Source organism: Equus przewalskii, chromosome 29 (assembly GCF_037783145.1).
Source record: "Equus przewalskii isolate Varuska chromosome 29, EquPr2, whole genome shotgun sequence".
Lineage (NCBI taxonomy): Eukaryota > Metazoa > Chordata > Mammalia > Perissodactyla > Equidae > Equus > Equus przewalskii.
In genome coordinates, this window is record NC_091859.1 from 20,288,340 (window position 1) to 20,306,588 (window position 18,249).

Below are 18,249 nucleotides of genomic sequence, written 5' to 3' on the forward strand. Positions count from 1 at the left end.
CAGGATCCGAACCAGCAAAGCCTGGGCCACCAAAGCGGAGTGCATCAACTTAAACACTTAGCCATGGGGCTGGCCCCCCAATGAGTGACTTTTATAGTATGTAAATTATACCTCAATAAAGCTGTTAAAAAGGGGGTGGGTAGAAGAGAGAAGTTATCTCTTCTGAACTTCGGAAAATGTGATGATTGAACTGCTGTATCAAGGCGAAGTTCAAAGGATGGCCAACCAAAAACAAAGAATACAGGTTCTTAACAATGTCACTGAGCCACTGATTTGACAATCCTAGAACCACCTATCTGAAGACTTCTAATATGTGGATAAAATTTCCTTCTTAAGGTTAAAAATAAAAGATTGTGAAAGTTCTGAGGGATACAAGAAAATGTTCATTTCATCACAGAAAATTTGGAATGTCATCCATATAGGAAGGCATCAAGAAAAAGGGAGAAATTCTGGTGGATCTTGAAGGATAAAAGAATTTGATGGGGAGGGGGAGAAGAGGAGGGAAAAGGGGTATATCGTTCAGGAGAACAGTCTGTAACAATGAAACAAATTAAAATTAACATTTACGGAGTACCCACTATGACTGAGTCAAGCATTACAACATATATCTTTTAAGCCATATGACTCTTGAGAAAAAAGTATCATTTTATACATGAAGACAATGAGAACCCCAAACTAAGTGATCCAAAAAGTCAAGCAGCCAGTAAAATGGTGGAGGCAAGATTCTAACCTTCTATTCCAGGACTCAGGGTCCAAAATACATACTCTTTCCTCTATGTTATGACGCTAACCAAAGACGTGAGCTATCCCCATTTGAAAGTTCAGGTCTTTATAGAGCACATTTTTGTAGGGATGGGTTTACATTTATAGTGCTACACAATGCTTCTTGACCAACAACCTCCATTTAATCAACAAACTAAATGTGATACGCATTTCTGTCTTAGCTTCCAAGACTCTACCATTTTCTGATTTTCCTCCCTACTTTCTCCACCTACCCATTATATGCGATATTCACTAGCCCTTTTCTGGTTCTACACACTCTCCCTAGGAGTCTCATCTATACTCAGGATCTGAACTACTACCACTATTGCTGATGATGTCTGACTTTGTTTCTCCAATTCAGAAAAACTTCTTCCCAGTCTTCCTTGACTGATTAACTCCCTCCAGGCCAGGTTGAATACTTCCCTGCACATTCTCAGATTACAGTTACATAATTCTAATGAGGCATTCCTCAATCGTAGGGTACTGTCTGCAGTTCTAGATCATATGTCCTTCCTACATGCCCCCAGAACACACCTTTATTTATCTTTATGGCTCTTCCTATGTTATATTACAAATAACTATACATTTCTCCAGACAAGAAGCTGCTTGAGACTTGGTACTATGTCTTATTCACAGTCTCCTCAGTACCTCGCAGAGTACAAGACAAATAATAGACACTCAAATATTAACTAAACCAACAAACAGGAGAAATAAAATTTGCTTTAAATTGGAAGCATACGATTTCTGAAAGACACCTTCAGGAATTTATTTTTTCAAATGAGAGAATAAGCCAAGAAAGTTTAAATGACTAACTCAGCCAAACCTTGGTCTCTGGAATCAAAATTCTCTTCCCACAAAATCATGGTGCCTGTTAATTCATGCTTATTGATCTAAGGTTTCCATGAAGCTCCAGTAGTAATATAAAAATGTTAGTTAGAGAAAAACCATTTCAACTTCATCCTCCTCAGCTCTGGCTGGCTCTATCAGTTGTGGAGAACTCTGATGTTAATTATTACTTAATAGCTTTTCTGCCCAGAATAACCTTTAATTGAACCAATCTTTTCACATATCCTTCACACACACTGTAATTCAATACATATTTATTATGCATCTCTATGTGACAATGTGTAAGAAGTTATAATTTGCCAGCACTACAAAAAACATATACTTAATTATATTGTATGCCTTTTAACAATACTTCAGATGTCTGCCTTAAACCAAAATGTAATTCATCTGAGAAAGACAGACTGAATGTGAACACTAGAGATAGGCACTGCAACTTCATCAGGAAAATCCCCATAGTCCAATGCTAACGTTTTCGATGGTTGCTGTGTTATACTGCAATTGTGTTACTGGGCAACAACTCAGAAGCTAGGACAGCAAGCTCTCTAAGAAATAACTGAATCAAACAAAGATTTATAAAAGACTCTGAGACTCAACTTCCCTTTTTTATATCTTTAACTGAAGAAACTCTTTGTTGTAAGCATCAGATACAGGATTTACAGCCAGACTATAAAAATTACCTAGCATTTATTTAAAGATATTTTGAGAGTGACAGACGCTTTCCAAAAGAGAATGGCTAGGTTTAGGTTCCTCCTAACTCTATGAATTTTAATCCAAAAGTAATCTGAAGTTACAATATACAAAAGTAAATAACTGGGCACTTTCTGACTTTCTTATTTCTTCCTGGATTACATCTTGGTTAAACTAAAAAAGAAAAAAAACTAGTGCTAGACTACACAGTCTGTGATCTCCGATGACCCAGACAGGCAGTCCTGGTGAAAAAATATAAAACTTAACAGAACTCCTAATTTATTATGAGGGCCATAAAAGTAGTGACATAATTTCATAAATTAAGTCTTGACCTGGTAAAAAGCAAAATAGAAAAGGGTCAAATGGGAAGATAGGGAGAAAGGCACAGGAGGAGAGAGGGAGGAAGAAAGGGAGGGGGAGGAGGAGAGGGAGGAAAGAGGTGGGAAGCGTTTTTAAAACTAAGATTCTAAGGAAGAACCAGGATATTGACCAAACTCCCCAGACTCACTTGGGAGTAGTGCCAGCATTCCTGAGGGAGTCCTTATTGCTGATATTGTCATGGGAAATTCTCAAATATTCACACATTCTAGGAAGGGAACCTTTCCTTCTGATTCCCACAAATCCTCTCTCTTTAACCCCCTTTCTTATGGCTTATAGCTGCCCTTCCTCCCTGAGTTCTCTCTCAGATTTTCTTTTACTTCCACTACACTATGGGAGAAGCAAAAAAAGTAAAAATGCATATTCTTCACCTCTGAGAAACACTTATTGAGCAACTTTTATTTGGAAGAAACTAAGGATAATATCTGGTGTCCTGCCCTTAAGGAGCTTAAAATCTAGTTAAGAAGATTAGGCAAACACAGAAATGATAAAACAATACAACGTAAAGTGTAAGTATCAAATGAGTATGACTAACAAATACACACTATAGGATTTCAGAGGTGAAGGAGTTCAGAACACGTCACCTCAAAATACGCTGTTTTGGTATATCGATTATTTTGACTTGAAGGCACTTGAGAACCAGCAAGTACAAGAGGGGCACTCTCACCCTAGTTTTTCTTCCTGAAGAAGCAGGAGATAAAACTCTCACATGAAAGGTGTCCTCCTTGTACCAGGAGGAACGAGGACTGAGGACTTTTTATCACCAGAGACAGGGAATTGAAGCCCAGAAACCTGTACAAACCTTGTGAAACCTTTATCTTCCTAGTAACTCCTCCATAATTTACTACTCCTAGCCCAAACCCCTTTGTCTTGTCAATTTTTCACAAATTTATGGTTTCTTTGTCTAAATGATATAAAAGCTTTCTCCTCTGGTCACTTCTTCAAGTCTTCATTCTCCTGTGAAGGCCCCCATGAACATGTAAAAATTTTTAAAACCTTGTATGCTTTTCTTCTGATAATCTGTTTTATGTCAATTTAGGTCCAGCCAGAGACCCTAAAAGGGTGAGGAATTTTTCCTCCTCTACAGAGGTCACGGTGGAGTTGAACTTTATAGAAAAGGTACAGTTTAGATTTTAGGAATGAAGGGAAGAAATCAAGTCAGGTAGGTGGAACGACATGAAGACTGCTAAGGAAGGGTGAAAGCGCATAGTAGGTTTAGAGGACAGAGAAGAAACCAGTCTGGTCAGAGCAGAGCTTTTCCATAAAGAACATAAATTTGAAAAGGCAGAGTGAGAAGAGATTTTGAGGGGTTCCGATTAAGAAATGGGAACTTTAATCAGCAGGAAAGAATACTTCCGGAAATGTTTTACATAGATACACGCATTCCCTAAAAGTACATACAGATTAGACAATTTGAGAAAATTACTTACTGAACCTAATACATTATGCATGACAAAGTTAAAATAAAACTCATTTACTTTAGGCATAGACAGTACCTAGAAAAACACACACACCAAGAATTCTGACAATTCACTAATCTTTCTGTTAAGATTTCATTCTTCTAAGCTTCTTGAATTAGAAATTCCCAGGACAAAATGCTGACTTCTGATTACTAAGGATTTTATCACGCAACATGAGTCATTCTTGATTTTTCTTCTTCTCTGCTTGTCTTGCCCAATTCTTGAATATTTCATTACTTCAACATCAGCATATGGGCAAGAAAAAGGGGGAGGGGACTAAATGAAGTCTACAGACTTTTGCAATATAGTAAGGGCATGACGTAAAGAACATTAAACTTCAAGTTCCAATTCCCATTACTGACAGTTTGATTTCAAAGAAGTCATTCAGTCTCACAGCGTCTCAAATGTTCCCATCTACTCTCCTACTACCTGAAAGGTTACTGCATTCAAAATATCATGAAAAAGTGCTTGGAAGACTATCTGCGCAAATTATATCATTAAGGGCTCAATGGGAGGAGAAAAAGTGAAGTTATTGCCTAAACCAAGGCTTAAAAACCACCTGTGGCCAATCAGTGTTTCAATCTCCCAGCGCTCTGTGAAACCCTAAATGGGTATTACTCTATTATTTGAGAAAATTCCTGAATATAGCCTGGTTAGAAAAGAAAATACTCCAAAGAAGGGGAGTATCCGACATACTCTGTCCTAAATAACCAAAGGGTAAGTCAAAACTATTTGCAACTCTCTGGAGAGTCCTGTGTGACACTGAAATTTAAAGCATTCTAATAATTCTAAACAAAAAAAGAGTTTGAATCCAAACAATACAAAAGGTGAGTATTAACTGTAACCACCTACAGGCTTAACTTATGAATTTAGAGAATTCTGAATCCAGATAATTGTAGGAGAAACACACTTAATTATATCCTAGTTGAACACTGGGCTTGTTTACGGAGATGTTGCTTGGTAACAAGCATTAAGAACACACTGAGTTTAGACCTACTCGAGCATTTTGTGCCCAGATTCTGAACACATTATGAACTATTAAGAACAAGTTTCTTGTCACCCTAGAAGTCTTTGAGATTTTATTCAAACAGTTTCATCATTACAATTAATATGACCAAAGGCTTTTAAAATACAGTGAGCACCTTTATGAGCTAAGTGCCCATTTATTATGGTCAAACGCTGGACACTAAGGATTAATCAAAGTGTCCACTTAAGCCCGGCATTCATTTACATTTCCCAGTCTGTAATGACGGCCAACATCACTATCCAAGCTGTCTTCAGGGTCAAGGAAAACGGTGGCACAGCTTTTTCATCACAAACTCAAGTGGAGGTACCAGACGCTGAGCCAGTCACTAAACTCCCTACGAGCACCGCGCCGGAGGGCATCCGAGAGCTCCACCGAGAGTTTCACGTGCATTTCAGGGGCTCCAGGACACGTCGCAAAGCCTCCTTTTCTAACACCCGTTCCAATTATTTCACAAGAAAAATAACAAAAAAAGAATTCAAGGGCCAGTTGTGAAGGGAAAAAAAGGTCTTCCAAAACAGGGACCAGACAGCGTCCCCACAGAGAGAGGCTACGTACCAGACTCCCACACGGTCCTTGCAACGTGCGCACAGAAAACTTAACAGGGACCGGGGTTCTGGCCGCACTCGCCGCCGGGGGTCGCCTCCACTGCTCCAGCCGCCGGCACCCACTGACCTCGCCTCGCGGGGGCATGGGGCCCAAGAGCGCCGGGCCCCGCCGCGGGTGCTGGCCCAGCCCGCTCGCCCGGCGCGGTGCCGGCGGCCGCTCGCGGCGCACGCTGAGGAGGAGGAGCTGGAGGCGGACAGGGCCGAGCGCGCCCCTGGGGCTCCGGACCCCGGGCCCGGCTGAGTATCCCGCGAGAGCTCCGAGGGCCAGAGGGCGGCGGCGCAGGCGGACAGCCCCGCTCCTCCGCGGGGGGCCGGCCTGCCAAGGGGTCCGCCACCCTTCACGCTCCCAGAGCGGACTCGGCCGCTAGACCCGAAGGCGCGCGAAGCAGGAAGTCCCACCCCCACGCCGACGTCACGGACGCCGCGGACGCCGCGGACGCCGGAGGCCGTTAGAGGGAGGAGGAGAAGGAGCCGAGGCGGGAGCGCCGAGCCGGCACTGCTGCGAGAAGGCCCTGGGGGACGCAGACTTCCCTTGAGCCGGGCCGGCCCTCGCTCCAGGGAGCCAGGTGACGCGCGCTGATGTCCCTCGCCTTCTCCAACGCAGTGTCTCGAGGGCTTCCCCCATTTCACGCTTCTCCTTCCCTTGGCCGGCCCTTACCACCCTCTTCCTTGTCTTGAGGGCCCCGATGGTGGTCCTGCCGCCACCCCGCCTGCCTTCGTGCCCGACCGTGCAGAATTTTTGTGTCCCAAAGTCTCCTGCCCACGAGTGGGGAGTCTGCTCCGCTGCCGCGAGGAAGCAGCCGGCTGGGGCCCGTCCCTCCTGCTCCAAACCTCATTGCGCCGCGGCCGCAGGTTCAGGGCCCGCCCGGGGAACGTGGTAAACCATTTGTCTTCAGTTTGTAAACTAGGGTTGGAAAGAAGGGACTAGCTTTTGAGAGCGTCAGTTGTATGCCAAAAGCTGAAACAAGAAAGGGGTTCACCCTTTCAGAGTAGGTGGTAGAAGAGGTAGGCACCCTCCCTTCCCCCAGCGTTTGTTCGGTGCCTTGGTTTGGGTTATGATTCACACTGTGTTGTGAAGCGCAGCTTATTTTTACCCCTGAAGTTAACATTTTCGGGCTCTAGTTATGATTAGAAAAACAGACATGACCTCTTTTGTTGAAATGAGAAAAGAGGAACCTTTAGATGGGACAGTGGTAATGGCGTGTTGATGGATGGATCAGATAGACGTGGGAGATGGATGAGTGAACAGAATATAGAATCCAGAAATAAACTGCTGTGTATGGATGAGTGTTTAATATCATAATAGCTTACATTTGCTGAGCACTTACGTGTCAAGTACTGGAGCACTTCTTCAGGTGGTGTTATGTAACCTTCTGTAAGATAGGTACAATTACCATCTCGATTTTTACAACGTTCCCTAGAGCCCTTACTGATAAGGGTGGAAGCCAGGCAGTCTAATTCTAGAAATCTCAGTGGTAATCAGTAAACTATACGTTACAAATCATTGGTCAGTGGGAAGAAGCTTTACATCTATCTCATTTCTCAAATACCAGATGAATGGAGAGTTTAAATGTAAAGAATAAAACCATAAAAATACTACAAAAAATGGAGGTATCTTTATAATCTTGAGTGAGAGAGGCCTTTTCTAAGTATGAAACAAGAACCAGAAACCATAAAAGAAATAAATAGTAAAAATTAACCTCATAAAGATTGTAATCTTCTACACACAAAATCGGAACACAAATAATGAACCAGTGGAAAATAAATTGGTATCATGTAGAAGAAGAGGGAAAAATATTCCTAATATACGAAAGGCTCATAGCATATCAATTTTAAAACTTAACACCACAATAAATAAAATTGGCAAAGGATATCAAGAGGACATTCCTAAACCAAGAAGAACCAACGTCTAATTAACAAATGAAAAGATGTTCTACTTCCAAGCAGATCCTTTTCATCTATCAGTGCAGGTAGGGGTATGGGGATACAATTAGCACTACTGGTGTGAAGTTGAAGTTGGTACAACCTTATTTACTAAAATTTAACATCAGCATTAGCCTTTGCCCCAACAATCTCATTTCCTAGTCATTCTCTCTAAGAAAAATAACCAAAAAAACAGATTCACAAGGATGTTCCTCACTCCCTTTTTTAATTAAAGGGGCTTCTAGAAATAACATAAGTACCATCACTGTGTGTGTGTGTGTGTGTACATGTACATATACACATACACGCACACATCTTTTTTCTGCCGTATGTTATGTATTTTTTCCCCTGATTGATTATTTGTCATCTACTTTATTTTTGTGTACAAAAGTCTTAATGTAGACAAAATGCTAATAGAATTATACACATATTTAAGGGATAGTTTTAACAACTTTATGCAATAAATTCAGCAACTTAAGTGAAATGGACAAATTCCTGAAAAACTACAAAAAACTGACACAGGAAGGAAAAGAAATCTAAATGGCCCAGTATCTATTAAAGAAATTGAATTCGTAATCAAAAACATTCCCACAGAGAAAACTCCAGGTGCAGATGGCTTCACCAGTAAATTTTATCAGATATTTAAAGATGATAAAATATCATTCCTACTCTATTTCAGAAAATAGAGCAGGAAGAAACACTTCCAAACTCATTTTATGAGGCCAACATCATCCTGATACCAAAACTTGACAAGGACATTTTATAAGAAAATTACAAACATCCCTCATGAATATAGATTAACAGTTCTTAAAGAAATATTGGCAATTTGAACTTTCCAGTATAGAAAGTAAGATACCATGGCCAAGGAAAGAGATTTAACATCGAAAAGTCAGTGTAATTCACCACATTAAGAGAATGAAAGGGAAAAACAAAATGATGGTCTCAATAGATGCAGAAAATGTATTTGACAAAATTTAAAACCCATTCCGGTTAAAAACTCTCAGCACGCTAGGAATAGAAGGGAACTTCTTCAATATGATAACATCATCTTTAAAAACATAATGGTGAAATATTACATGTTTTCCCCCTAAGATTAGGAACAATCTAAGGTAGAATGTCTGCTCTCACCACTTATATTCAGGGTTATATTAAAAGTCTTAAAGCAATAAAAAAATAAAAGCATAAATATTGGAAAGACTTGGACTGCCTAATTTCAAAACTTAAAACTACAGTAATCAAGACAGTGTTGTACTGCCAAAAACATAGATATATACAGATCAGTGGAATGGAATTCAGAGAAATAAACCCTTACATTTATGGTCAACTGACTTTTGACAAAGGTGACAAGACAACTCAATGGGGGAAAGAATAGTCTTTTCAGATAAATGGTGCTGGGACAATTGGATAGCCACATGGAAAAGAATGAACTTGGACCCCTATCTCACACCACATACACATTAAGATGACTCAAAGATCCAAATGTAAGAGCTAAAACTATAAAACCCTTGGGAAAAAACATAGCTATAAATCTTCATGGCAATTGGATTAGGCAGTGGTTTCTTAGATGTGACACAACCAAAGAAAAAAACATAAATTGTACTTTATCAAAATTTAAAACTTTGCTTAAAAAGAACACTATCAAGAAAGTAAAATGACAACCTACAGAATGGGGGAAAATATGGGAAAATCATATATCTGATAAGGGACTTGCACCCAAGCTATATAATGAACTCTTACAATTCTGCAATTTAAAAAAAATTAAAAGTAAACCAAGAGGGGCTGGCCCAGTGGTGCAGCGGTTAAGTTCGCACGTTCCGCTTTGGTGGCCCGGGGTTCACCAGTTCAAATCCTGGGTGCAGATCTACACACTGCTTGTCAAGCCATGCTGTGGCAGCCATCCCACATATAAAGTAGAGGAAGATGGGCATGGATGTTAGCTCAGGGCCAGTCTTCCTCAGTAAAAAAGAGGAGAATTGGCAACAGATGTTAGCTCAGAGCTAATTTTCCTCCAAAAAACAAAAAGTGAACCAAGAATTTAAATAGAAATTTCTCCAAAGAAGAAATACAAATGACCAATAAACACGAGAAGATGGTCGACACTGTTTGTCATTAGGATAATGTAAATCAAAACCACAGTGAGATACCACTTTATACCCATTAGGATGGCTTTAAGCAAAAAGATGGACAATAACAAGTGTTAGTGAAGATGTGGAGAAATTGGAACCCTCACGCCCCAGTGGTGGGAATGTAAAATTGTGCTTTGGGAATAGTTTGGCAGTTCCTCGGGAGGTTAAACGTAGAGTTACCATATGACCCAGCAATTCCACTTCTAGGTGTATACCCAAGTGAAACTATGTGAAAACAAGTTCACATAAAAATTTATGCACAAATATTCATAGCAATGTGATTCATAATAAGTGAAAGGTAGAAATAACCCAAATGCCTATCAACTAATGAATAAACACAATGTGGTATATCTATGCAGTGGGATATTACTCAGCCATAAAAAGGAATGAAGTACTGATTCATGCTACCACCTAGATGAACCTTGAATACATTATATGCTAAATGAAAACCACATATCGTATGATTCCATTTATATGAAACATCCACAATAGGCAAATCCATAGGGAAAGAAAGTAGATTAGTGTTTGTCAGGGGCTGGGGATGGGGACAATGGGGAGTAACTGCTCATGAGTACGAGGTTTATATTTGGAGTGATGAAAATATTCTCAAGTTAGATAGTGATGATGGTTGCACACCTTTGTGAATATACTGAAAACTGCTAAATTATATACTTAAAATGAATTTCTTAGCGTATGGATTATATCAATTAAAAAATTGGAAAAAACTAAAAAATTGGAAAAGTGAAACTGTATTCACAGACTACATTGGAAAGAAAAAGAAAAGTGTGTTCGCAGACAATGTGATTATATACATAGAAAAGCCTACGGAATACACAAAAGAGCTACTAGAACTAATAATTTGGTAAGTCATAGGATAGGGTGAATATGCCAAAATCAGTTCTACTTCTACGTACTAGCAACAAACAGTTGGGAAATGAAAACGCCATTTATAATGTATCCAAAAACATCAGAAACCTAGGAATAAACTTAACAAAAGATGTGCCTCTGTATGGAAAACCAACAACGTATAGCTGAAGGAAATTAAAGAAGACTTAAGTAAATGGAGTAATACGTCATATTCGTGAATGGGAAAACTCTTATCATTAAGCTGTCCATTATTCCTAAATTGATTTATAGATTCAATCCAATCCCTATTCAAAATCCCAGCAGACTTTTTCTAAGACAGACAAAATAATTCTAAAATTTGTCTAAATGGTGAAGGACCTAGAATAGCCAAAACCAATCTTTAAAAAACAACAAAATTGGAAGACTTACACAATCTGATTTCAAAACTTCTATAAAGTTACCGTGAGCAAGACTGTGTTATTTGCATAAGGAGAGACTAGTAACTAAAAAGATTCTGGTCTAGAAATACCCAGACATATACAGTCATTTCATTTTTTAACTAAGGCACCAAAGCAATTAAATGGTGAAAGAGGGGCCGGCTCTGTGGCCGAGTGGTTAAGTTCGCGCACTCCGCTGCAGCGGCCCAGGGTGCGGATCCTGGGCGCGGACTTGGCGCTGCTCGTCAGGCCACATTGAGGTGGCGTCCCACATCCCACAACTAGAAGGACCTGCAACTAAGATATACAACTGTGTACAGGGGGGGGGGTTGGGGAGATAAAGCAGAAAAAAAAAATGGTGAAAGAAAGTTGTGGATTTTTTTTAGCAAATATTGCTAAGACAACTGGATATCTATTTGTTAAAAAAAGAACTTCAGCTCTATTTCGCTTCATACACAAAAATTAATTAAAGATGGCTCATAGGCCTAGTGTTAAACCCAGATCCATAAAACTTCTAGAAGAAAACATAGAAGAGCATTTTTATAGCTTTGGAGTAGGCAAGTATTTCTTGCATGAGACACAAAAGGCACTAATCATAAAAAGAAAAATTTGACAAATTGGACTTCATCAAAATTTAAATTTCTATTCTTCAAAGACAACATTGTGCTACAGACTGGGAAATATTCACCACATGTGTATCTAGCAAAGGACTTGTATCAAGAATATATAAAGAGGCTGGCACAGTGGCATAGTAGTTTAGTTTATGAGCTCTGCTTTGGTGGCCTGAGGTTAGCAGGTTCAGATCCTGGGCACAGACCTACACACTGCTCATCAAGTCATGTTGTGGCAGCATCCCACATACAAAATGGGGGAAGATTGGGACAGATGTTCGCTCAGGGCCAATCTTCCTCACCAAAAAAAAAAAAATTATATATATATATATATATATCTATAAAGAACTCCTACAAATTAACAATAAAAATTAAGTTATGAACAATAACTCACTTAAGATAATAGCTTCTCAACAAAGTGGGTATAGACGGAAAGTACCTCAACACAATAAAGGCCATATATGACAAGCCCACAACTAACATAATACTCAACAGTGAAAAGCTGAAAACTTTTCCTCCAAGATCAAGAACAGGACAAGGATGCCCACTCTTGCCACTTTTATTCAACATAGTGTTGAAAGTCTTACCCAGATTAGGCAAGAAAATTATATAACATATATAATTAACAATAATTAATATTAATCAATTTATAATATTATCTACAGAAAACCCTAAAGACTCCACCAAAAAACTGTTAGAACTAGTAAACAAATTCAGTAAAGTCGTAGGATACAAAATCAACATACAAAAATCTGTTGCATTCCTATATGCTAATGACAAATTATAAGCGAAATTAAGAAAACAATCCCATTTATAACTGCATCAAAAAGAATAAAATACTTAGGAATAACTTTAACCAAGGAGGTGAAAGACCTATACACTGAAAACTATAAGACACTGATGAATGAAATTGAAGAAGACACAAATAAATGGAAAGATATTCCATGCTTATGGATTGGAAGAATTAATCTTGTTAAAGTGTGCATACTACCCAAAGCAATCTGCACATTCAATGCAATCTCTATCAAAATTCCAATGGCATTTTTCACAGAAATAGAACAGATAATCCTAAAATTTGTATGGAACCACAAAAGACTGAATAGCCAAAGCAGGCTTGAGAAAGAAGAAGACTAGAGGCATCATGCTTCCTGATTTCAAACTATATTACAAAACTATAGTAGTCAAAAAAGTATGCTATTGACATAAAAACAGACATAGAGATCAGTAGAACAGAATAGCCCAGAAATAAACCTACACATAAATGGTTGATTCATTTACGACAGAAGAGCTAAGAGTATACAATGGAGAACGGACAGTCTCCTCAATAAACGATGTTGGGAAAACTGGGCCACTATCTTACACCATACACAAAAACAAACTCAAAATGGATTAAAGACTTGGATGTAAGACCTGAAACCATAAAACTCCTAGAAGAAAACATAGTTGGTAAGCTCCTTAACCTCAGTCTTGGTGATAATTTTTTGGATTTGACACAAAAAGCAAAGACAATAAAAGCAAAAATAAACAAGTGGGACTACATCAAACTAAAAAGCTTCTACACAGAAAGGAAGCCATCAACAAAATGAAAAGGCAACCTACAAAATGGGAGAAAATATTTGCAAATGATATATCTGATAAGGGGGTAATATCCAAAATACATAAAGAACTCATAAAACTCAATAGCAAAAAACCAATATGATTAAAAAGTGGGCAGAGACACATGGTGACTACAGTTAATAACACTCTATTGCATATTTGAAAGTTGCTAGAAGAGTAAATCTTAAAAGTCCTCATCAGAAGGAAAAAAAATTTTTGTAACTATGTATGGTGATGGATATGAACTAGACATTGTGATGATCATTTCGCAGTATGTTTAAATATTGAATCATTATGTTGTACACCCGAAACTAATACTATATGTCAATTATATATCAATAAAAAGTTTTGAAAACAAAAATAGTAGCAAAGACTTGAACAGACCCTTCATGAGATACATAAATGGCTAGTAATACATGAAAAGGTGCTCAGTATCTTTAGTCATCAAGGAAATACGAATTAAAGCCACAATGAGATTCCATTTCACATGCACTAAAGTGGCTAAAATAAAAAGCCTAATAATAACACAAATATTAGTGAAGATTTAAAGCAGCTGGAACTCATACATTGCTGGTGTGAGTGTAAAATAGTACAATCACTTTGGAACACTGCTTGGCAATTTGTTTATAGTTAAACATTCATCTACCCTATTCATGACCCAGCAATTTCACTCTTGGATAGTTACCAAAGAGAAATGAAAATATAAGTTCACAAAAAGACATACAGAATGTTTAGAGCAACCTTATTCATAATAACTAAAAACTGGAAAAAACCTAAATGTACATCAACAGGAGCACAGATAAGCAAATTACAGTTTTATACAACAGAATACAACTCAGCAGTAAAAAGGAACTGCCAATGTGCCTAACAACGTAAATAAATCTCATGGATATTTTGATAAACAGAAGAAGCCAGGCACAACAGAATACATGCCGTATGATTCTATTTATATGAAATCCAGGAAAGACAATACTAATCTGGTTTTAGAAATCCGAAAGGGGTTGTAGAGAATAATGACAAAAGGGATACAAGGGAACTTTCTAGGGTGATGGGAAAGTTCTATATTTTGTTTGGAGTGGTGGTTGCACAGCTATATACAGTTGTCAAACTCATCAAAATGAATATCTGAGAAGAACAAAGTTGGAGGAGTAATGCTACCTGACTTTAAGACTTACTGTAAAGCTACAGAAATCAAGAGAGTGTGATATTGGCAAAATAATAGATCAATGGAACAGAACAGAGAGCCTAGAAATAGTCACTCATAAATATAGTCAACTGATCTTCAACAAAGGAGCAAAGGCAATACAATGGAGCAAAGATAGTCACTTCAACAAATGCTGCTAGAACAAACTGGACGTCTACATACAAAATTATGAATCTAGACACAGACCTTACACCCTTCACAAAAATTAAGGCAAAACGGATCATAGACCTAAATGTAAAATGCAAAACTAGGAGAAAACCTACATGACCTTGGGTACAGTGATGCCTTTTTAGATACAGCACCAAAGACATCATTCACAAAAGAGATAATTGGTAAGTCAAACTTCATTAAAATTGAAAATTATGCTCTGTGAAAGACAATGTCAAGAGGATTAGAAGACAAGCCATGGACTGGGAGAAAATATTGCAAAAGACACGTCAGAGAAAGGCCTGTTATCGAAAATATGCAAAGAACTCTTAAAACTTAATAAGAAGAAAATAACCCAGGGCCAGCCCAGTGGTGCAGCGGTTAAGTGCACATGTTCCAGTTCAGTGGCCCGGGGTTCACCGGTTCGGATCCTAGGTGCAGACATGGCACCACTTGGCAAGCCAAGCTGTGGTAGGCATCCCAAATAGAAGGTAGAGGAAGATGGGCACAGATGTTAGCTCAGGGCCAGCCTTCCTTAGCAAAAAGAGGAGGATTGGCAGCAGTTAGTTCAGGGCTAATCTTCCTCAAAAAAAAAAAAAAGAAAACCCAATTAAAAAATGGGTGAAAGACTTTAACAGATACCTCACCAAAGAAGATATACAGATGGCAAATAAGCATATGAAAAGATGCTCCATGTCATAAGTCATCAGGGAAATTCAAACTAAAACAACAATGAGATACCTCTACAGATCTTTTAGAATGGCCAAAATTCAGAACACTGGCAACAGCAAATGGTGACAAGGATGTGGAGCAACAGGAATTCTCATTCCTTGCTGGTGGGAATGCAAAGTGATACAGCTTCTTTGGAAGACAGTTTGGACGTTTCTTGCAAAACTAAACATACTCTTACCATATGATCCAGCAACTGCACTCCTTGGTATTTCCTGAAAGGAATGGAAAACTTATGTCCATATTAAAACTGGTACATGGGGGCCGGCCCCATGGCCCAGTGGTTAAGTTCGCACACTCTGCTTTAGCAGCCCAGGGTTTCGCTGGTTCAAATCCTGGGTGTGGACATGGCGCTGCTCAACAAGCCATGCTGAGGCAGCGTCCCACATGCCACAACTAGAAGGACCCACAACTAAAAATACACAACTATGTACCGGGGGGCTTTGGGAGGAAAAATAAAATCTTTTAAAAAAAATGGTACATGGATGTTTCAATCAGCTTTATTTATAATTGCCAAAACTTGGAAGCAGCTAAGTTGTCCTTCAGCAGGTGAACTGATAAGTAAACTGTGATACATCCAGACAATGGAATATTATTCAGCGCTAAAAAGGAATGAACTATCAAGCCATGAAAAGACATGGAGAAACCTTAAATGCATATTTACTAAGTGAAAGAAGCCAATCTGAAAAGGCTGTAGGGTCCAACTATATGACATTCTAGAAGAGGCAAAACTATGGAGACAATAAAAAGATCAGTGATTGCCAGTTTGGGGTTAGGGGTGGGAGACAAGAATAGGCAGAAGACAAAGAATTTTCGGGGCAGTGAAAATATTCTGTGTGATACATAATGATGGGTGTGTGTCATTATACATTTGTCCAAACACATAGAATACACAACAGCAAGAATGAACCCTAAGGTAAACTAAGGACTATAGCTGATTGTGATGTGTCAATCCAGGTTCATCACTAGTGAAAAAAAATCTATCATTCTGGTGAATGATATTGATAATGGGGGAGGATATGCATGTGTGGAGCAGGGTGTATATGGGAAATCTCTGTACCTTCATCTCAATTTTGTTGTAAACCTGAAACTACTCTAAAAAGTCTTTTAAAAAAATGAACATCTAAGATGTGTGCATTTTATTCTATGTTAATTATACCACAATAAAATATGTATTTAAAAGTGCTAATAAAGATAATACTTTTCTGTTAACTGAAATACCAATGTCTGCTGGCAAGGTCACTTTCTTCCTAGTATCAAGATACCTGAGAAATCTAATCAGAAGGTTGCTAGGTGCACCCATACTCAGAGCAAAGGAAAGTATACGGTCCTGAGGCATAAACTCATACTGCAGAAAAGCTTGGTAAGCTATCAAACAACAAACGGGTTTGTCTACTATGCCGATAAATGAAAGAAATAATTGCTGTAAAACTGAAGGCTTCAATATTGCAGAGCTAACAAAATTCACGTTACAATTAAGTGGAACAATGGAGTCCTTAGGAACCTGATAGGAAATTGTTTTTACGAGTCTAAATTTTAAATGAGAAAAAGTGAGGACATTTGGAGTATCTGAGCAAGAAAAGAATGCTCTCGGATATAGGAATTCATTTAATAAAAGCAGGCATTCCAGTATTGCTTTTCACATTTAATACTTTGTTGCCAGAACCAGAAATAATGTAAGAGGAATAAGCTTGTATTTCAGAATGTCAAGGAAAAAAAGTTGTACGTCATATGGCTCAGTGGTAGACAAAACTATTTTTGTCTTAAAATTTCATATACCTTCTCTTTTTCTCATCTCTTCTCTCCTCCTTTCCTGTTTCTCTTTCATCATTTAACTTTTCTTTTCCTTCTTGTTCTTTCTTTCATCTTCTTCACTTTTTTCTCTTTTTCCTCTGGATCAGGTTTCTCAACCTTAGTTTACTGATTGACCTCCTAAGGAGCCATTTCAGGCACTTTTTTTTCCTAATTGCCCTTCCTGCCCGCTATGAGATCTTAAACCACAGATATGGTTTATCTGTTTATGTACTGTGGCTCTTTGGAGGGCCACAAACCATTGTAATATCTCAAGTTTTTTGCCCATAGAGAATGCATGCTCCAGATAACAAGCTCTTTGAGGAGAAGGATCGTGTTCAGCTTACCATTGTATGCTCTGTGCTTAATATAATGCTTGGGAGATAGTAGGCAATCATTAAATATACCAATTGAAATTTATTGAATTAAAAGTGAAAAATGATCTCTGCTACAAATTTATCAACTAAACTAAAATTGTTGGATCTTTTTTAGACAATGCTACCTACTACTGATTACTCCACAATACCTCAACATTCCAAGAATGACTTCCTGAGACTATATCCTTGTGACTTGACAGAAACTTGGAAAGCAGTCTAATCAAAAAAGCAATACATTTGCAGCTGAGTCCAACAGTGGGTTACTTATACAGATACCTAATTTCATCTGTCATAACTGATTCTTTTTTTCCTAGCTTCAATTTCAGAAGGCGATCGCTTCCTAAATTTTTCTCTAAATTCTGAGACCATTTAGCCTCTTTGGTACTTATAACTCACTATTCAAGTTTATCAGTTTCAGTTGAGGTGCAAGAATTAGATTAGAGGATAAAAGATGGTGAAGGCACTGTAGGAGAGGGAGAAAAGAAATAGAGGAAGTCATTAAAGTTTTCTCTTAATTTTTTTTATCTGTAAGACTCTTCTAGCTCTAAAATTTTGTGATCTTGATTATGCTCTAAGTGAGCGGTTCTCGAGAGAAGCAGTTTGGCAATCTGTGCAGGTGTCATTAGTTGTCTGAAGATTGGGGGACAGTGCTACCAGCCCCTGTGGGTGAGGCCAGGGGTGCTAAACATCCTACAAT

The 18,249-nt window shown here is 38.5% G+C and overlaps 1 protein-coding gene and 1 long non-coding RNA gene across 4 annotated transcripts in view; one reads left to right on the plus strand and one right to left on the minus strand.

Annotated features, from left to right (window-relative positions):
- The window catches only part of CEP83 (centrosomal protein 83), a 106,690-nt gene extending 100,522 nt beyond the window's left edge, over positions 1 to 6,168 (minus strand). For 2 of the 3 annotated variants that reach the window (XM_070599500.1, XM_008514405.2), the window contains exon 1: positions 5,716 to 6,168. The gene's annotated coding sequence lies outside the window, so the exon portion shown is untranslated. The remainder of the gene's footprint in view (positions 1 to 5,715) is intronic. The other variant, XM_008514407.2, reaches the window with a different exon arrangement.
- LOC139080232 (uncharacterized) lies at positions 6,162 to 17,794 on the plus strand. The gene is made up of 2 exons (XR_011534558.1): positions 6,162 to 6,331; positions 17,668 to 17,794. It is a non-coding gene; the product is annotated as an uncharacterized lncRNA (long non-coding RNA).
- The last annotated feature ends 455 nt before the right edge of the window (positions 17,795 to 18,249 follow it).